The following is a 22,130-nucleotide window of genomic DNA, read 5'->3' as shown; positions in this document are numbered from 1 at the left end:
GTTGGAATTTTTAGCCCAATCCCTCCTTCAAGGTAGAGGGAGAGGGTGAAAGTTAATTGATTACATCAGCCAATGGTTTAATAAATCATATCATTAAAAACCCAGAAGGACTGGATACAGAGAACTTATGGATGGCTGAACATGTGGCGGTTCCTGGGTGGGGGGTACATGTAAACTCGGCACCCCTTCTCACATGCTTTGCCCTATGCATCGCTTCATCTGTATCCTCTGTAATGAACCCATACACCTGAATATTTCCCTGGATTCTGTTAGCCACTCCAGCAAACTCATTGAACCTAAGGAGGGAGTGGTGGGAACCCCAATTTGAAGTCAGAAGTTCCAGAAGTCTGGACTTGTGATTGGTGTCTGAAGGTTGGGGGACAGTCTGGTGAGACTGAGCCTGAACCTGTGGGATCTGATACTGTCTCCAGGTAGAACTGAATTTGGATGACACCCAGCTGGTGTCTGCTGCAGAATTGCTTGTTTGTTTGGTATGTGGGGAAAAAAACCTACACATTGGGTCACAGAAGTCTTCTGTGTAAAATAGAAAATCACAGTTTGAGGGTGTTTTTCCTTGAAAAACTAGTAAGATATTTCATTACAAGGCATAAAAATAATATTTGAGCAGATACATGTATCTCTACATCTAGACAAACTTCAGGAATCCAAAATAATGCCGTTTGTTTTGTGTGTGTGTGTGTGTGTGTGTGTGTGTGTGTGTGTGTGTGTGTGTTGTGTGTGTGTGTGTGTGTGTGTGTGTGTGTGTGTGTGTGTGTGTGTGCTTGATTAGGAATGTTAGGTCCAGGACTCCTTTGCTTGAACCTTAATATCATACAGGAAACACTTTGTTAAATTTAATTTTTAATTTTCTGATGCATTAAGTCAGAATTTTGACACTTATAAGAGGAAACTACTACTTCCCTTCCTTAAGTCATGAAATGGCTTAGGAAACTGTGCCACTAGGCTTAAGAATACCAGGGTTTATGAGGACCCCAGAGATACTGACAGTGAAGTTTCAGAATATGGAAGGGGACGGAGCCTTACAGCCATGTGTGAGAATGCTTCCTCCCCACCACACTCACACACACACACACACACACAAACACACACACACACACACACACACACACACACACACACTCTTTATCATTCTTCAGTGATGAGTGGACAGGTTTTGACCCAATTCTGAGGCAAGCAGTAATTAAAGACCTTCCGCCATGATTCCAGTTCCCCCTTTTGGGATGACTGCTTTACGTTTTCTTAAGGTAAGTGAACAAATACATATTGGTCCTCTGAAACTGTTTTTTTCTATTTTGCTCCTTGTTCAGCTAGATTTACTAATATTTTGAAAGCTACAGAGAACATTAACAAAGATTAGCTTGTACATTTATTTACTTGGAGAGTAAGGCTGAGTCTAACTTTATTTGCCAAAATCTTGTTTTTAAACAAAATTTTAATCCCATATGTCTTTTCAACAAAGTAAAATAGAATATAGAAATTTGATTTTATTTAATCCTAAATTATTTTCACGAGCTAATTATTAATATCCATGTACCTTCCTTAGATATTTTGATTACTTCTAACATGTTACCTTTTTTAGAAGAGGATTTAATAAAATGATTCTTTTTAGTCTCTCAACAAATTAGGAAGGAGCAAAGATCAGTCCCATGGTTTTATTTAAGAGACTCAGTTTGTGATGGTATTCTTCTGTCATGAGCATAATATAAATCATATAAACTAGTATAACTGACTCTTCAGGGCCGGCTGTAATTATCACACGTATTATGTGATTGTGGTGATTGCTACTGATTCTCCAACAGACTGAAATGAATGTCTTGGCTATGTTGTAATCTGCATCAACTTCAGAAAATATTTGTGGCCAAAATTAGGAAAAACAATTTCAGGACAATAGAATCAAAGATCTTAAGAGTTCATGTGATCCATTGTACTGTATTTGGTATTGAAGGCAGATCATCCAGTTGCTTCTGAAAGGTCTTCAGAGACAGACAGAATACTTACATTAAAAATTGTAATTGTTGTTGTAATTACAGAAGATACTTGCACATACTAAATGTAGTCACAATTGGATTCCAATAATCAGACAAAACCCATAAAAAACATACAAGCATTTTAGAAATGCTTTATTACATTGTAGATTTTTATATAAACACATAACCAGAAATTTTAATTATTTTTCCATTTTATACTCCCTCTCATTATTTCCACTAAGCTTGTTTTGCTAGCTTGGGTTGTTCCCTAACTCTCCAATTAATACATAAATGTATGCTTCAGAATTTCCCTAGTAACAATACCTTTAAATTCAAGTTTCTTCTCCCTCTCCTTTACAAGATAACATAAATTCTTTGTGCCATGATAGCTTATCCATATGTTCTTCCCAGTAATCTTTGACGGTGGCCATTTGACACTGTTTGCAATGATGCTTTGAAAACCCATTTAATCCAGGTTTCCTCCCTTTCACCAGGGATTTGTAATGAAATATTCTTTTTCCAACTCAGCGTACCTTGTTTCTATTTTCAGAAGTAACTTAAAGTTCTCGTCTTTATTACTTCTCTGTCTTGTATCAATGCATTTATAATTTTATAAACATAAATATAAAATATAATTTTATATTTTATAATTAATATAATTTTATATTTTATAATTAATAAAATTTTATATTGCCTATAGGATTTTTCTTTCTGCCAGGTCTGGGGTCCGGTTTCCTTCCTCTCTCCTTTCAAGTGGTGATCCTAATAACTATATATGGCCTAAACGAATTAATACTCTTAAACAAATTTTCTATGCTATTTAAAATAGCATCCTGAACTCTCATATGCCAATCTCACACCATCTCTATGCCTTGAAATGATTTAATCACCTTATGTCTACCAAGCCCAATAGAGGCCTCAATCCCTCCTTAAGACTTTCTTTATGTATTTATATCTCATATTATTTATTGTTGCTCAAAGTTTCTTTGATATTTACTTTCATTATTCTATATTATCTTTCAGATATTAATTGCCATATGCTGCATATTTTTTAAATTGACTTACCTCCTTAAATCTTATTTCCCTAATGACACAACAAACTCTTTGATTACAGATATTGTGCCACATAATTTTATACATTACCTGCTGCCCATTAATTCCTAGCATGGTTCAGAAAACACAGAAGATGCTTAACAAATGTTTATCGAATTGAATTTTCAGTCTGTCCATTTAATGTGTTAGCAGATGTTTACTTGGTTCCTTGTCTTGGCCCAACACTGGGTTTCCTTTCTTGATTAATTGCGATCAAAATAAATGCTTTGGAGGCCTATTTTTTTTTTTTTTTTTTTTTTTTTTTTTTTTTTTGCAGCTAACAAATATAGAGCTGGTCTTATGCTACCAGAGATGCATATTTTTCTTTGTTTACTTTTTAAACTAGAGACAACCTAGGCCACTGAGAATAAGGAACAGCACCAAATCAGAGTCTCTTGGGGGAAAACTGAGGTCTGAGTATTAGAGTTAATACATAAAAATGCCAAATTTTGGAGCCAGAGGTGGGAATGAGGAACCTGTCCCCAGAGCTGAGGGCTGGAAGCCAGAATGTAGAAGCAAAACAAATACAATTTAGACATGTATATGGAAAAAGTATTCAGTGAAGAGCGAATATTCCAGGATGATTTCAACAGTAATTATAGTCCATGGTTTCCACAAAAATCAAGTTTAAAAATCTGGATCACGTAATGTGATCGCATATGTAGATGCAGATGAGCTGAATGATTCCTGTATCCACGATTATTTTGGCCAGTGTCTGTCAGTGCTCAGTTGCTGGGTCCGTTGCTCCTTGTGACTCCATAGGGTTTAATTACTATACAAGATGAACTATGCTCCCATAGGAGAAATGCATTCCACAACAGTTTTCTTAGTTTGAGTTTGTTACATAATGAGTCACCCCAGAGACTTCTGATTGCTTCTAGTTGGCAGAGCACTATGGAAGCTGCTTGAGGAAAGGTATTAGGTAAGTGCAAGACATTGATATTAGCTGATGGGTATTCAGTGTTCCAAGGCAGCAAATTATTAGAATGTACAAAGTATTAAAAGCATGTTTTCCCCCAATACAGTTGGAAAATTTTAAAAGTTCAATTTGTGGCAATACCTAATACAACGTTAGATAAATATTTATTAAACAGACTGATTATTAATTTTCTTAAGTTATTGCTAAAACATTTGCTTGAAAAGATATAACAAACCTCTTCTTGTTTACCGTGTAAAATACTCTAAGAAATAAATACACTTTTCCAGAAATTCAATTTATATTTTAAATTTTAGGATAAAAGAAAGCTAATTGAAATAACTCAACCACATAAATCAAATTAACTCAAAATTAAAATCTGATTTCTGAAAAATCTCATAGCAAACAAAGGTAACCTCATATGCATAATGAGGTAAAGGATTAAGACAGCCATTTAGTTAATTCAAGCCAAAAATCTTCTTTCCTATAACCTTAATGAATATTTTAAGCAAAACTAACCGAAGTCTGAATTTATCTGGAAAGCTGCCTTGGCTTTTCAGAGAACTTTTCATGGACGTAAACACTGACAATATTATTTTTCTAAAGAGTTTCATAATTTACATTTTAGTATTTGTCACACACCGTTAGATTTACAGACTTCTATTTCCAGCATTCTCTTAATTAAGACAGTCCTTCTAGATAGAGGGATTAAAAATTATTAAATTAAGGAACTTCTCACATGGGTCACAGATGTGAACATTAAGCTACAGAAAATTTAAGGATTATTAGTTTTAACTGTAGACATGGCGTTTTTGGCAAAGGCTGGCTTTTTAGTCCTTTCATTAAAGCTCCTGTATGTCACAAATACATTCTGTAAGCTTAAGTGTGATGATGAATAAATGGCAGGTTTGAGGCACCTATATTTTAAACTATTTTAAGCAAGAGATTTGTCTCTATACGAACTTTAATAAGCTTATTGTGCTGAGGTTATTTTCGTGATGCACTGGAATGGTTCTCAAAGTTGGTTTATATCAGAAACGTCTGTAATTTTTTTTTAACTGTCCACTTCAGAACTGCACCCTTCTTGTCTCCACTGCAGCCCTCCTGAAAATGTGTCTTATTAGGGATCTATGCATTATAAAATCTCCCCAGATGATCTTGGTGGATGGTAGGGTTTAGAACCATGGGCAGGTGGCTAATTTAGGTTGAAATGAAAACATATTTGGACCAAAGTTGTAAATACATTGAAGTGTTTACTTCAGCGTGAATATTGAAATTGAAGATGTTAATTCAGTCTTTACATATATTGTTTTTGGCTTTATCACCAACAGCAGTACAGATCTTTTTTCACATTTTATCTCTATCCTGAGTTTAAACAAATTGTAATGTCATAATGGAAATGGTATTGTTGGTGTATAATACAAAGACAGGTAGAGATGAATTGCAACTAGAAATCACTTTGAAGATCTCTGCGATTAGAGAAAAATTCTAGCTTATAAGCAGTACTCGAGTATATAAAAACAAGGAACTTTCTGAATTATGCTTCATTTAGGGTGAACAAACACAAAAAACAGTGAGAGATCTGATCTATTCACAATATCCAGAAAATATACAATGTACATCTCAAAATGAGAAAAGAAAATTCTGCCCTTTAAAAAACAGAGTGCCAAACACCCTGAAAAAGAGGGAATAATCATGTGGGAAAGTTATTTTTACAAAGTTAATGTAATTTAAGAATTTACTTCACCGAGAGAGTAGAATGTTTTAAAAAGAATTTTTTTTTAAATTTAAAAAGCAGAAGTTCTGATTAACCATTTACTTCTTCCAAATTGTATAACTATTGAGAGGACAGTAATAGTAAAGTCTGTTTCCTTTCTGGAAAAGAAAGGAGAAGCTGCTACTAATTCTAACATATATTTCAGGGAGCACAGAAGTTGCAATAACGCTGAAATGAGTAGTATAGAGCTCTATGCTTCAGACTAACTGATGCCTTCTGACTCCTGTTGCTGATGTTTTAGTAAGAAAGGTGCAGTGAATGGTTAACTCTCTTTACAACCATCCAGAAAAAGACATCTGCGATTGCTCCAGGTCTCTCTTCTCTCTCTCTCTCTACCTCTCTCTCTCTCTCAACACCTCATTCAATCTCATGCGATGCTCTTCACTTCAAGGCAGATCCTTTGACCTAAGCAGATTATTGTAGATGCATGAAGGACACAGCCACCTAGCCGCGCTTCTCGAGGAAGAGATTTGGCTCCAAATAGGACGCTAAGCTTTTCAGCCGTCTGCTTATTTACGTAGTCAGCAAGATGCAGTGTCTCTGGGTGCTTAGTGGACTCCTGGGGAAGCAGAGGAGAAACAAAAGCAAAGTGGCAGCCGCTGCAAATGTGGGAGTCTGTGCCATTAAAGGAAGCAGTTGCTAATAAGGGCCTGTGAGACCTAGGTTTCCTTGGTTTCCATGACAGTTATTAGGTACCATAGAAATTGAATTGTCTCCCACAATGCTCTTAGGGGAGAGGGGGTGCTCCAGTGACAAAGCAGTTCAATTATGACTTGCAGTAAATCGTCCTTTGGAGAATGCAGTACTCCCTGGATTATTTGTTCTTGCATTTCTTTTAACTCCCCTTTCAATGTATTTAACATTTTGACCAGAAGACTCTGGCCTCTGCTGCACAGTGTCTCAAACACTATTTTTCCCCTTTTTGTTTAGACCCGAGCTTGGCAAAGCAAGGATATGAACAATTGTGCAGGTGGGCTACTCAGGGCGAGTGAAGAGATAAGGCATCCAATCAGGGATTGGCCACCTGCAGCCCTGCCAATATGCCCCTCCACCAGATTTCCGTAATCCCAGCACGGGAGACTGCCAGCAATGGGAGAAATTCAATGGGCAGAAACAAAGAGAAGAACAAGGAAGTCGAGGTAAGAGGAGGTTTAATTTAATAAAATCAGAGAGCCAAGCCACTGTTGCCAACACTGCTCTCTGCACCGTGGGACATGGCAAGGGCTTCAGAGGAGCTGGATCCCAGCTCTCAGTGTGTAACAGTAGATTGGAAGAGAATTACTTATAACTGGCAGGGACATATTAAACTTCACCTCTATTTTGTGAGTGAAGAGAGGAGCCAAATCTATAAGGACACTTCCTACTTGACAGATGGAAACTTTTGCCTCTTTTTCTAAACAATCTACGGAGTCACTTTTGACTTTTATGGCTTGTGGGTTACAAGCGGCTGTTCTGGGTTGGCTCTGGACATTGCTGTGGTACATTTTCACATAGTGGAACTGGTGATGCTGGCTAATTTTGCTCACTGCCCATTTAGCTAGGATATTTGAATATAACTGTCTTAACAAAGGGACAGAGAAGCCAGTCATGACACTGAATACAGAACATGAATTAGTGCCTCATAGGATCTATTTGCTCTTCATTCATTGGATCTATTTGTTCTTCATTCATTGTTTGATAACTGTACATTTATATTTTGTTCTTCATGAAGAAAGGCTTCCTTTGAAACTTCCCACAGGTTATAATTTTCAGCTTCTTACATTGAGCCTTTATTTTGCAGGGAAATTTAGCAGCAGTTTTTCTAAGTTAAACTGCTTGAAACATCATATGCTGGAAACTTATTTAAAGGTTTTTAAGAAATGAATTGAACTCAACACAGTCGAGGACATTGAGTGGAAATATCATAAATGTTGTTGTGTTCCCCTAAAAGGGAGCTTGAGATAGAATACCAGAAACTGTAATCCTCTTGTCTCTTTAACATAACTATTTTCTAGTCCTCAGGTGTCCTTAGCTTTGTAGGAGATGGGCTTTGTCTACCTCCAGTTCTACATGTTAACCATTCTTTTTCCTCAAGAATAGCTGCTGGAGACAGAGGGAGCAGCACACAAAAAATAAAGCAAATAAAATAAAGGAAATGGGAGTGGAGTGTCAAGGAGTGTCTGAAAGGAAAAGACTAATAAATTTGAATACATCTTCAAATGAGAAAATATATTTGCAGCCTCTTTCTACTTTATTTGAACTGATTTTGAAAATGTCATTCAATGGCAATGAGTTCTTGATGTGGCTAGAATTTGTAGATAACTTTGGGAGATTTCTCTAAGTTAGTGCAAGAGATACTTTTACATTAGTAATTGCCTCGTCATAAACGCATCAAATATTTCTGGAATTTCTGAGAATTAAACATCTTTGTAAAGAAACTTCAGCAGCCCAGAATGCTCAGGCACATTCTCTAGAGTGTCTCTTTCCTTTGACTTGGAAATGTGATTATTAGAATATGAAACAGGTTTCTCTTAAGTTTGTTGGTGTTAGGTGGGGAAGGTGGGGTACATTGATCAATTCTGCAAATAGGTATAGAAATGCCAAAAGCAAGATTCATAAAAGTTATACATTGCTTACTCACAGTATAAATTTCTGGATAAATTTAAGATAATTCGGGCCGGGCGCGGTGGCTCACGCTTGTAATCCCAGCACTTTGGGAGGCCGAGGCGGGCAGATCACGAGGTCAGGAGATCGCGACCATCCTGGCTACATGGTGAAACCCCGTCTCTACTAAAAATGCAAAAAATTAGCCGGGCGTGGTGGCGGGCTCCTGTAGTCCCAGCTACTCGGAGAGGCTGAGGCAGGAGAATGGAGTGAACCTGGGAGGCGGAGCTTGCAGTGAGCTGAGATCGTGCCACTGCACTCCAGCCCGGGTGAGAACGCGAGACTCCGTCTAAAAAAAAAAAAAAAAAATTTAAGATAATGCTGAAGAAAACTTTATGTGAAGATATTGGGTGGCATATTTGTTTGGTATCTGGAATGATCAGCATCTGAATAATATTTGGAAAAGAAAACATTGTGTCAATTCCAGGTCTTTGCCAGAAATCTCTTTCTGTAGATGTCCACTTGGCATGAATTAGATAAATTGAGATGGCTTACATAATTGTTTAAGAACAAACACATTTTTTTCATGTTAGAAATAATGATGAAATTATTCTATGTCAAGTAACAATAGCCACAATCGTTATCCAGATATGGGTATTAATCCACATCTTTAAACATCTTCACAAACATCTTGAATTATTAAAACATGTACAGCTTTGTTTCTTTCAGGGTCAAAAAACACTCTAATGTGTCACAATGGGAGTTAGTGGGCATTCTTAAAGAAAAAGAAGTTAATTAGGAGAAAAAGGAAACTCTGAGCCTTCGTATAATTTCTAAAAAGAGATACAGTTCTGAATATCAGAAAGGGAAGCACTTATAATGTTTCAAATGCTCCTTGGTTTTCTATAGAATGTAGTTAAAAGTTTTCTTTTAAAAGTATGTTAAAAACATATTAGTCAATCTTGTAGGCTGTTGAATAACTTGTTTTGATAAGATAAATAAATAGTCTAAAAGAATCGTAAATGCCTTTAAGGTGGATAAATTAAACAGCATACATCTGTGTGTTGGACAGCAAGAAGAATCAATGATTTCCGTAATTTCAAGTGGCAATACTTCTAAAGTAAAACATCTTTTACATATATGGACATTTCCTGATGAACAAATGAGAAACATCATTTCTTGAAGTTTCCTTAATGTTTTTTGCTTGTCCTAAACTTATCCAAAGCATGCATATGTGCATTGGGAAAATGATCTAATTTCAGAATTAAGAATTTAGTTATAATTAATTTAAATTAGTAAATTAAATTAAAAAATAATTTGAATTTAATGCAATTTAACTTCTCTTCATTCAAAACTTAGTGACTCATAACTAATGTATTAACTTGATATCAGATTTCTTAAGCCATATGAAAAAATAGGAAAACTGTAAATCATACTTAAAATACAGAAGATCCATCCTGTTAAGAATATCAAGAAAATATTTCTAAAAATTCTTTTGTTGATTTTTTAACAGCATAGATTTTCTATATTTTAAGATTTTAAAAAATAATTCCTACCTCTAGCTTTATAATGAAAATGTATTTTGACATATTTTGCATGCCATAATATTATAATCATCTCTATTTGGTTAATAGCTCTGGAAGTACAAAACACAAAATAATATATTATGTCCAGTTTGAATGCAGTTGATATTAAGGGTTAGAGAAGGGATATAGTTTATCTTTCAGAGGCACCAACTCTGGAGATTGATTAGGCAATTAAAATGAAGTGCCTTAGCCTTCCATTCCTGGCACAAGATTTTATTAGCCCAACCAGAGTGGTTACTACAACCACTTCACCCCTTATGAAGTGAGTAGATATTGGTCCATTATGAAGCTACAGAAAATTTAGCATAATGCAGTAGTCAAAATAATTAATTTACACTTGGAGAATGTATGTATGTGATGGAATGTTTGAGTTTTAGCTCCAGGAGAGTTCTGGAAGGAAATTGGTAATCAGATTTTCCTTGGTAAATGGAATCAATAAAGGAAATAAAATGGTTTAGGCTCACCTACACCTTGGGAAAACCACATTCCTGGGAAAGCTTTGGGAGAAGATACTTCTTCAAAATGGTCCATAGTTCCAGATTTCTTTTTCTTTTCTGATTGAATGTCAGAATCTGACAGTTTAACCTCTTTATATCTTATTCGCCTACTTTTCTAAATAGACCATTTGCTTCTATTAATTCATTCTTCTTTTTTAGATATGTCAACACCACTTACTGTGCTGTAATTAATTCACATTAGAGATTTGGGTCTAAAAGACATCTGTCTCTTAACAAAGGCGGTGAATTTTATTAATCAAATTCTTAGCCCTGTAGGTGTAGCTTAAATTCTAGTAATTGTATAAATTCCAGTATTTAGTCGACCTCTAGCACATATTCCTTATATTTCCCTGGGATTTGTAAGCAAATGTGTCTATGAGTTGTAAGTGTAGAGATAGAGCATGGATGGGCCCAACGCTGTTTCTGGCACCTGCAGTGCATGCTGCTATATTCTTTCACAACACACTGAGTCTATACCTTAGATGATGGGAGGGACCTAAGAGGAAAAAACAAAACGTTGAGTTCTTTGCTTCTGATCCTTCTCACTCTCAAGCTGACCACACATGGCTCTCATACTTTAGAAAGAGTTAGGAGGAAAACAAAAACCAAACCCCTTTGTTTATATGTACATTTTCTTTTACTGCTGCCATTATTTTGTGATATTTCTCTACCTCAGTTTTTACATTTTTTTCCAAAAAGAATATTTAGTTTTTCTTCCGGAGATATCCCTTTTAAGATCTTCTACTTGCCTTTCCAGTGATAGCTCATGGGCCATCTCTTGTTTTTCAAAACAGCTGGAGATCTGTTACTGGGGAATCTCTTTTGGTAGAGATTCCAGTAACCTGGAAAAAATATGGCTTTTTGTGATATATATTTTTCATTTTGAACATAATGGACAAGTTACTGATTTATTTATTCTCATTTTTCGTAAGAAAATTAAAAAGTTAAAAAAACATATTTAGTCTCAGGGCCAGAGCCGAGACCTTTTTTCTTTACAGTTAAGACAACTTAACCTTTTCACATTACCTAAGCAAAGTTGGTAGAAACAAAGGATCCCAGAATCAGAAAGTTCCTTAAAAATTATTCATTTTAATTTACATTCCACCATTGAAGTCCATAGAGAATAAAGAGTTTGCCAATGTCACACAACTAGTTAGTGGTGAATTTGGGACAAAAATTCAGGCCATTGACTAGCAGTCTACTGCTCTTTCTATTACCAGTTCATTTAGCTGTCTTTTTTTCAGACACCAAATTATTATCCCCAAAGAGTTAATGTAACCCCCAAACCTGCTAACCTCAAAGTGGGGGGAGTTTTGATTGCTTTTTGTTACAGTGTCTGCCCATGACTCATAAGATCAGATGGAATATACATTGGGTGCTATTATAAAATATAACTAGAATTCATTTTATTCAAATTCAGAAAATATGGAAAAAATTAAATAATAATGGTCAAAGTAATTTAGTAGGCAGGATACTGGGACAAAATTCAGAATATTTGAAATAGAATCCTGGCTTCATCAAGGCCTCTTAACCTTGAGTAAATAACTCACTTAGCCTTTCAAGTTTGTCTCTTTGAGAAAAAAGTACGTTTTAACTAGATCTCATTTCGAAAAGAAGATTTTATTTTCTTCTATTAACCCTTGAAAATGATCATGTGGCCATGCTTCACTTTGGCACACAAAGGCCATGTTTGTCTTCAAATGCATATTTGTCTCAGGCAGGACAGGCCTGAGTAGTGAGGACGCACCTCTAATGGACATCTGTGACTGTGCATCATCCATGTTTACTTCTGGTAACAGTGTTCAGAGAACCAACCCTTCCCATTCTCAGTCATGAGAATGACTTTTAAGCCAGGATGGGCCTTCACTGGCTTAAAATAATCGGTGTATCACAATACTCTGTCTTGGTAACTGGTTCAGGAATGGATACTTGATTCCATAGAATCAATGGCACACACTGAACCTTTAAAATGGTTTTTGGGAAGAGACATCTTTTTGTCCTGAAGACTTCTGAAGTAAACTTGCTTTCTCCTAATGGGTGGCTTGTATAAGGACATGTGAGATATACTGAGGGAAAAGGTTGGAGCTTCAAAGGGACCGCAGATGCTTCTAATGCTGAAGTTTCCTTGAAAATAGGCAGAACAGACAGAAAAAAAAAAAGGCAGAACAGACAGAAAAAAAAAATAGGTTCTGGGCAATATTGTTTGGGCTAGTGGATCAGTCCTTCTTTAAAACCAATCCTTGTTAAAAACCAAACAATTTTCCAATGAAGTGATTTGATATATGTCCTTTATTGTCTAACCTATATTTTTGGTAGAATGTTATGTCACTTACAACATTAAGGACTCTAAATGATACTTTGCCAAAGGGCAGTTGCAATAATTTCCTGCTTTGTTACCTGTGCAGCAACTAGCTTATGAGATGGGAAATAGCTGGGATCTGGGTACAGCAATCACAAACATTAATTTTTGAATAGCCTATGCTGAGAGCACATTTACCAAGAGCATACAGGTTATGCTCTGGATTAACCAAATGAAATGCATTTTTAGCAGGTGTGAATCTGACACTACAGGGTGAATGCCAAGGGGTAGAAAGGCTAATTCTCTTTTTCATTTCTTCAGAAAAGCACTTTCCAACTACTCTCCTGAGTCTAAATTGAGTATTAGAGTCCCATGTGCTTAGAGTGAATTCCACTGAGTATGCTAATAGTGTGAAAATAATTTTATACAATGAAAATTAGGAAATTTCCATATTATTATTTGCTTTCAGCAATGAAATTAGCATAATTCACATTAATTTTTCTTGTTTAAAACAGATGTTGTGGATAATTGCATTAATAAGTAAGACTGAATAACACATTTTATAGACTATTAAATGAAAACAATTAGTAATTGCCGTCACACCCTGGTCAGTATTTTTTAAATTGTGGCCTCAATTAGGCAGGTAGATTGTTGAAACTCCTCCCTGGTGTAGAACATTAAAATTTTTTTATTATGAATTTTTAGCTGATTTAATGAGACTCCATGTGGTCATTGTGTTTGAAAGATTGTTGAACAAAAACTTCATGTGGAAGAGTCTTGGAGCATTGGAGGAGCAGGTGTAGCTCTGCATGTTTTATTAATCAGGATTTTTAAAACTCACTGATTAGCCAACATTTAACTCAATTCTTTGTAGCACAAAGGGAGCACTGACAATGCCAGAATGGATTTAGAATCCCTCAATTTGAGGTACTGTTGAAGGGGGAGGATCACAGACTGAGAGCATTGCTTTCCCCCCAGCTCATTCCCAGGAATATCACTCAGAGCCACTTGCAGCAGCCTTCATAACCTCCAGGTGAGGATGAGAGATGACATCTATTCGATTCTCATTCTCTTCCTTGTCTCTGCAACCCTGTTAAATAATTGAAAGAGGCATGACACGGGGGTAGAACTGGTGATAGGATTGTGCTCTTGAGAGAGTGAAAAGGAGACTGAAGAAAAGGACAAAGTGCTTCTAGGTGCTGGGTGTCTGACTTTTGGCTTTCAGCCTGTCATCTTTCACCTTGACTATCCCATTCATCAAATTGTGCAAATCTGGATAACGAAAGTGAAGCAGGCAAATGAAGTGGACTTACTTTCACTTAGCCAAAGGTTGCACATTTTCTGCTACAAAGCAATATGGTGCATTCTTTACGATTTGTACTTTTGATGCCAATATGAATAAAAGGAAGTTTCTTAGGAAAAAAAACAATTCTGGCACCTGGAAACCACTGGATGCACAATGCTGCAGGAAACAGATAATGAAGCTCATGTGTGAGATACAGAGTAAAACATTTAAGTGAGGCACCAGCTATACAGTTTCACACATGGTCAGGTTCTATAGTAATTATCCTTACCTGTAAACCTAAATAGGTTTATTTCTAAGCGAGCTCCATACAGTAGTCTATGCCTATGAATGCTTAGTGGCTGAAAGTTGTTAGGTTTAACGTGTATAGACTTAGATCTGTAGCACAGTTTTACTTTCCAATTTTATTCAAAATTAATTATCAAAACTTATAAATGTTAGAAATTTGTCATTGCAAATTTTACAAACCTTTAAAAATTCCAATACAGCAATCTGTTTCATTTTAACCTAAAACTACTTTCTGTATGACCATTTACTATGTGAAACTACTACTACAGTTCATTTAGCTTTTGGAAGAAGTGATTTCTGCATGTACTTAGCTGATTATACAGTGAGGCATTCGTCTTTGGCTGTTTTACCATCTGACTCAAGCATTCTGTTTGTGACCCCGTGAAATTATAAGAGAACTTCATGCTTTAGAATTAAAGGGCCCCAAATCCCAGCATTTTTGGAGGCTAAGATGTGAGGATCACTTGAGGCCAGGAGTTCCAGACCAGCATCGCCAGCAACATAATGATACCCTGTCTATATAAAATATTAAAAACAAACATTATCCATGCATGGTGGAACATGCCTGCAGTCCTAGCTACTTGGGAGCTTGAGGTTGGAGGATTGCTTGAGCCAGGAGTTGGAGGCTGCAGTGAGCCACTGTACTGCAGTCTGGGTGACAGAGCGGGATCTTGTCTCTAAGAATAAAACAACAACAACAACAACAACAAAAGAAAAGTAAAAAATACAAACAAAAACATCCCAAGGAATCACTTATATGTTATATGACTATTTCGATTGGCAACAGAGTGAGGTGGTTAAAAGCATATATCTGGAAGGAGACTGACTGGGTTCAAATTTGGGCTATGATGCTTTGCAGCTGTGGAAACTCAGAGAGGTTACTTTCCATCTCTGTGCCTCAGTTTCCTCATATATAAAATAATGACAAGTATGAGAACTACCTCATAAAGTTGTGAGACTTCAAATGAGTTAATATCTCTAAGGTTCTAAGATTTACTGGGATAAAATAAACACCATTAAGTGCTTGATAAATAAAAGTGCTAAAGGAGTCAATTCCCTATGTTGACTATATTTTTCATCAACATATTTTATTATTCTCAGTGAATATGGCTCATTAATTAATACCTTCTATTGTGATGAGAAAATATTTAAGGTTGCATGGCTCCATAGATTGTGCCATTTATAGTAATGATGATAAAATTAATGATAATAAAAAGACTAACTCGTTGGTATTTGAAGTTTGCCAATGGCCTGACCTCTACTTAAACAGACCATGTTTGTTTGCCTTAGATAAGTGAAATCTAATCTTATGGCTTTTCTTTGCTGACCTGGTGTCAATCTCAGAATTGCTGAGCCACGAATTTTCTAGAATCAAGAATTTATAGCGAAATACATGCTAACCTTTATTTTGTGCTATTTTTTTCAACATTTCATGGGCTTTTGAATATTTTAAATATTTGTTATTTTGGTAACTGTTTTTACTCGTTCACTTTTATGGTAGTAATGCTCTTGATTGCCTTTTATTTTACCGGTTGTTAGGTTTTATAAAGAACAGGCCATGCTATGAAAAGCTAAAATAATTAATAATAATGAATGAAAAAGTTTGTTGAAAGTTTATATTTCTAGGATTATTTTGTGAATATCCGAGTGCTTAGAGAAATGGTAACTTTTTTCATTTTTCTAAATCACATTAGAACTTTTCTTAAAATAGCATTATGCTGAAAAGCACTTAAAATGTTCTTCAACTGCACAATGATGACTTCATTAAATTGTTGTACTAACAGCATTTATCTGAGGTCCTGGCCTGATTCATTTCTATGTGAATTGCTCTGTGAAGTTTTTTATTTTTTCTTTTGATAATCTTTGGGAATATCAATGCTTGTGACATCCATGAAATGACTTTTGGAGAATAGAAATGGCCTAAGAAAAAGCCTCTTAACTGAATTTGAATTAGGATAACAAAATATTATCATTGAGGGGCTTATGTATATGGACTGATTAACACTTAAGTGATGGCTAAGAGGAAACAGTCACTGTCCCTTTGTTTGATGTCAACAAGGGAGGTGATCATTTTCCCCCAGGTGCCTTAAGCTGTGGAAATCCTAGTTATAACAGTCCTGAATGTAGCTACTGATCAGGTTTTCTTCTCTTCTTGAATTTATGCTTATACATTCTTGGCAAACAGCATTTACAGATAATTTCCCTGACTGACTTGCTAAACTAATACATTATGACAGTAAAAAGTGGCTTTTCTCTAATCCTGACACTAATATTAATAACAACTATTATATTTTTATATATTTATAATAATCACTATTGTCCTAGCTAATAATTGTTGAACACTTATGATGTGTTCAATAAGCACTGTTTTATATACTTTTCATCATAACTCACAACTCTTCTATGAAATGGTATTTCAGTTGCTATTTCTGTGTAATAAATTGCCCCAAAACTTAATGACTTAACACATCTACTTTTTAACACCCATGAATTCAGTGGGTCAGAAATTTGAACAGTGCACAGTGCGATGCTTAACTGTGTTTGGCTATAACTCCAAGTCTGCTACTCTACGGTGACTGAAATGCAGTGCATAGAAATATCTGAAACCTCATTGACTCAGATGTCGGACACGTGATTTGAGATGTTTAGAAGAATAAGACTGCCAACCAGAAAACATCCATGTGACCTACTCCTGTGATTTTGCTTCTTCACATCATGGTACTTTAGAGAAGTCAGGCTTCTAACATTGGACTCATTGTTCTAAATGTGAGTTTTACAGCAAACAAAAAAGAAGTTGCATTGCGTTTTGACAACCTTGCCTCAGAAATCACCAAACATCATTGAGGCAGTAGCCTATTGGTTAAAACAATTGCTCACATAATGACCCAGATGCAAAGGGAGTGGATATAGATCCCACTTTTTGATGGAAGTTGGGTCAAATAATTTTGGGCCCTTGCTTTAAAATCACCATAGTTTGCCTTGTGGCCACAATTATTTATATTTCTTCCTTTGTGTTCTAGGGTACAAAATACTATTATATCCTTTGCCAAGACCTCTAAAGTATCACCTCATTTTGTCATCAAACACAAGTCTAGGACCTTTATGTCTAAATTTTCCAGCTGCAAATGAGTTTTCTTGGGTACAGTTCTAGTATAGTTGCTTTCAATCTGAAGACCTCTAAAATAGACAGCTTATCTGTCCTCTACACACTTGCCCTGTTAGATGACCACCATAGCTTCTCCTGTTCAAAAAGAAGGAAAAATAAGAGACACAGAGCAGTCACTTGTCCATAGCAATTCTGAAATCCACCTGGGCACTTGTTGCTAGTTCTTCAACTAGGATCTACTTTTATTTCCCCCAAACAGTTTTCTGACATTCTTGGTTCCTTTGTTTAATGTGTTATTTTTTAAAATAAGATATGGCTTGCATTTCAAATAAGATGCCCTCTTAATATTGCTTTGTGCTCAAAATGGTGGCAAGTCCAAAGGCGTCTTTCATTTTGTACTGACTCCATTCCAAGTTGACCAATGTTTTTAAACATTGTATGGGCTTCCTGTGTATCAACTTATAATTCAGTTTGTCAGAAAAAAGTAGTACCCAAAGTCTCTTTGAGATAAACTCTTTTCTATTTTGGCCTCTTGTGAGGCTGCTGGACCTAAGGCCCTTATGATTCTCAGAATCCATATTGTTCAGTAGAGGAGGCTAATCAGATATGCTCTTAAGATCCTTACAAGGCTTTGTTTCTTTGAAAGGGTTTATAAGGCATCACTTCCAATCTTTCTAGGCTCTTACTGAAGGGCCATAAAGCCAATCCCTTGATTTCATCTTAATCCTGGGATGTTTACCTGAAAACAACTGTGATTTGATGTTTGACTTGAGGCATTTTTTCTAATTTGAGATTATTCTGCTGGTAACAACTGAGGAAGGTAAATATTTCTACTTTTAAACCCAGCAAGTCCAGGCTCCCTTATAGTTTATCTAAATTTTGGTTGAAAACTGAAATTTTCTTTCAGTTTGTCTCTTATATGCAGCCCAGAAATCCAATTAGCTATTTTGCCTATCACAAGTGAGAGCGTTCTAAACTTTCTCCCATTAACAATGCTCACTCTTTGTTAAGCCTTTGATAATAATTTCTTCTCAAGGTCTGCATTAGTCAGAGTTGTCCAGAAAAACAGAAACAATAGGAAGTGTGTGTGTGTGTGTGTGTGTGTGTGTGTGTGTGTGTGAGAGAGAGAGAGAGAGAGAGAGAGATTATGAGAAATTGGCTTATGTAATTATGGAGGCTGAGAAGTCCCAAGACTGGCAAGTTGGAGAACAAGGAAAGTTGATGGTATGAGTTCATTCCAAAAGCTGGCAAGATTGAGACTCAAGAAGAGCCAGTTTTCTAGTTTGACTCTAAAGGCAGAAAAAATCCTATGTCCCAGATCAAGCAGTCAGGCAGGAGGAATTCTTGCTTAGCCTTTTATTTTTAAATTCAGGACTTCAATTAATTGGATGAGGGCCACTCATATTAGTGAAGGGAATTCGCTTTACTCAGTTTACCAATTTAATTGTTAATCTCATTTAGAAACTCCCTCACAGACACACCCAGAATAACTCTGGCCAAATGTTTGGGCACCCAGTGACTCGGTCAAGTTGACACATAAACACCATCACCAGGTCTTTCTGGTTTCTGCCTGATACCTGCTCCCAAAGCCAAGGCAGATGTTTTGGGTTTTTATGATAGCACTTTTTCAGGTACCATATATCCATTATAATTTCTTTTACTCTATAACAAATGACTTTAAAACTGAGTGGCTTAAAACAAATACTTCTATGCTTATGAATTCTGTGCATTAGAAATTCAAACAGGGTATAGCAGGTATGGTTTTTCACTATTCCACGATTCCTGGGCTTCAGCTAGAAAGATTCAAAGGTTGGAGAGTAACTCAGCAGTTGGAATCATCTGGTTTGTTCACCTGCATTTCTGGTATGTGGGTTACAAAGAGTCTAAGAATAGGACTGCCAACTGAAACACCTACACGTGGCTGTTTGTGTCATTGGCTTCCTTACAGCATGGTGATCTCAGAATAGTCCAATTTCTTAATGGAAGCTCAGCACTTCGAGAGTGAGTGCTTCACCAATCAAAGCTAAGCTGTATCACCTTTTATGACCAAGTCTTGGAAGTCATGCAGTCGTATTTCCACCAGCCTCTATTGATTGAAACAGTTACAAGCTCACGCCATTCAAAATTAGGGGTCACAGACCCTACCTTTTAAAGGGCGTGATGTCAAATGATTTGAGAGCCATGTCTAAAACCACCACACATAGGTACTCTCATTATCTTCATTTTACAACTCAGGAATGTAGGGCACAGAAAGTGTGGTACTTCCTCCAACAACACACATTTAATAAGAAGCAAAGCCAGGATGTAAACTCAGGCAGTCTGATTCCAGAGGCCATATTCAAAAATTACTGTATTACCTTATTTTTCCCTGCTGTGCTATACAGAGGTGTGTTTCAGCATCCTAGTCCTTGAAGAGGAAAATTCACTTCATTAAATTATTTATTTATTCAACAAACATTTGTGCCAACAAGAGCCAAGCACTGGGCTGGCTACTCAGAATACGTTGGTGAACAAGAGGGACATGACTTTGTCTTTTTCTTAGTGCAACATAAAATCGTTACCTTTCTCAGAACTCTGTTGTCGTTTCTTGCAATATTTCTTCCATTTTTTAGTATTAAGATTTACTTTTGACTTGGATTTATTCTATGTGGCTATGGTACATTAATTACTGCAACAACCCCTATTTGTTTTCATCTCCCTGTATTGAAGTCCTTTGGTAGGTGCCCTCCAACGCCGTTTCTGGGCTATGTAACTTGCTTTGGCCAATGGGAGAGTTAAAAAATAATGCAAGCTGAGCCTTGAAAAATACTTGTGAATTAGCATTTGCCCTTTTGCTTTTCTGGAAAATTGGATAAAGCCAGAGTAGCTTTTGGATAATGAGGGACATGTAGCCCAGCCATTTCTGTTGCCCCCAGCTAACAGCCAGTCACCAGACAGTTGAGCGAGGCTAAGAACAACTAGCTCCCAGCTGATGGCAGTTATATGAACAAGTCTAGTTGAGATTATTTGAGGCTGACATAAACAACCCAAAAGTATCATGAGCTAAATAAAATGCAAGTTGTTGAAAGTCACTGTGTTTGTTATACAGCAACAGAAATCTGATACAGTGGTCTTTAAAATATATGCTCCTGTCCTCTGTTGTAGAGTGTGACTTTATACTTGGTAAATTTGTACAGCTGGTCCTGATAGTCTTTGAAGAAGTTAAATTCAGATTTTATGCTTGCAACACTATGTTTTTTGAAAGGATAAGACAATCTATTTTAATACCACATTTACATATAGAAATCATCTTTGCCATTGCTAGATTGATTAATTTCAGTGCTAAATTAACTTTACAACCATAACAATTACACTGTTAGTAACTAATTCTGATTCTTCTAAATTGAGCCCCTTAGATTTCTATAACTAATAGAGCTTTTAAACATATACATTAAGGCCGGGCACGGTGGCTCACGCCTATAATCCCACCACTTTGGGAGGCCGAGGCGGGTGGATCACGAAGTCAGGAGATCGAGACTATCCTGGCTAACACAGTGAAAACCCATCTCTACTAAAAATACAAAAAAAAAAAAAAAAAAATTAGCCTGGCGTGGTGGTGGGTGCCTGTAGTCTAAACTACTCAGGAGGCTGAGGCAGGAGAATGGCGTGAACCCGGGAGGCGGAGCTTGCAGTGAGCCGAGATCGCGCCACTGCACTCTAGCCTCGGTGACTGAGCAAGACTCCGTCTCAAAAAAACAAAACAAAACAAAAACATATACATTAAGACTTTTTATTACAAATATACCTTGCACATAAATAAATATAGTACTTAATAGTGCATTGTACTTGAACTTTTCAAACTTGAACAATTTCTAATACAAACTGTAAAATCCTTTTGGCAGCGTTCTTTCCCTTGTCTAATTCATATTTCACTATTGATCAATTTTTTTAAATTTTTTATTATACTTTAAGTTCTGAGATACATGTGCAGAACGTCCAGGTTTGTTACATAGGTATAAATGTGCCATGGTGGTTTGCTGCACCCATCAACCTGTCATCCACATTAGATATTTCTCCTAATACTCTCCCTGCCCTTGCTCCCCACCCCCTGATAGGCTCCAGTGTGTGATGGTCCCCTCCCTGTGTCCATGTGTTCTCTTTGTTCAACTCCCATTTATGAGTGAGAACATTCAGTGCTTGGTTTTCTGTTCCTGTGTTAGTTTGCTGAGAATGATGGTTTCCAGCTTCATCCAAGTCCCTGAAAAGGACATGAACTCATCCTTCACAGTATTCTATGGTGTATGTGTGCCACGTTTCCTTTATCCAGTCTATCACTGAAGGGCATTTGGGTTGGTTCCAAGTCTTTGCTATTGTGAATAGTGGCGCAATAAACGTGTGCATGTGTCTTCCATACTTCTTAAGTATGTGGCCTTGTATTTGGAAGGCTTAATTTTGGATGAGATCTTAAGAGACTGAGTCTTCTCATCTAACCCTGGGCCTTTAAACATTAGCAGCTCTCCAATATATCTTACCATGGAGACATATTTATTTAAAACACAGGAGCAACGGTTCTGTTTTATTGTATTTACTTGGTCCATTCCCTCACTCCCTGGCTTTCTAATTGCATGTACTGAGTTTTAGTTTCTGTAACTCCACCCTGGTCCAGCCTCCATGTTTGACAAGCCATTTGGCTACATTTGCCTAGTGTGTCAGCCT

At 36.5% G+C, this 22,130-nt stretch overlaps 1 protein-coding gene across 2 annotated transcripts in view; it reads left to right on the top strand.

Moving 5' to 3' along the window:
• MARCHF1 (membrane associated ring-CH-type finger 1) overlaps nt 1-22,130 on the top strand; it is an 879,756-nt gene that overhangs the window by 385,898 nt on the left and 471,728 nt on the right. The window contains exon 3 of one of the 2 annotated variants that reach the window (XM_058436859.1): nt 6,704-6,912. The exons of the other annotated variant lie outside the window; for it this stretch is intronic. The gene's annotated coding sequence lies outside the window, so the exon portion shown is untranslated. The remainder of the gene's footprint in view (nt 1-6,703; nt 6,913-22,130) is intronic. 2 annotated transcript variants of the gene reach the window in all.

The sequence above is a fragment of the Hylobates moloch genome, unplaced genomic scaffold (genome assembly GCF_009828535.3).
Source record: "Hylobates moloch isolate HMO894 unplaced genomic scaffold, HMol_V3 SCAFFOLD_3, whole genome shotgun sequence".
NCBI classification, from domain to species: Eukaryota; Metazoa; Chordata; class Mammalia; order Primates; family Hylobatidae; genus Hylobates; species Hylobates moloch.
The sequence above is the reverse complement of the archived record's forward strand: the minus strand, read 5'-3'. Positions and strand labels throughout refer to the sequence as shown.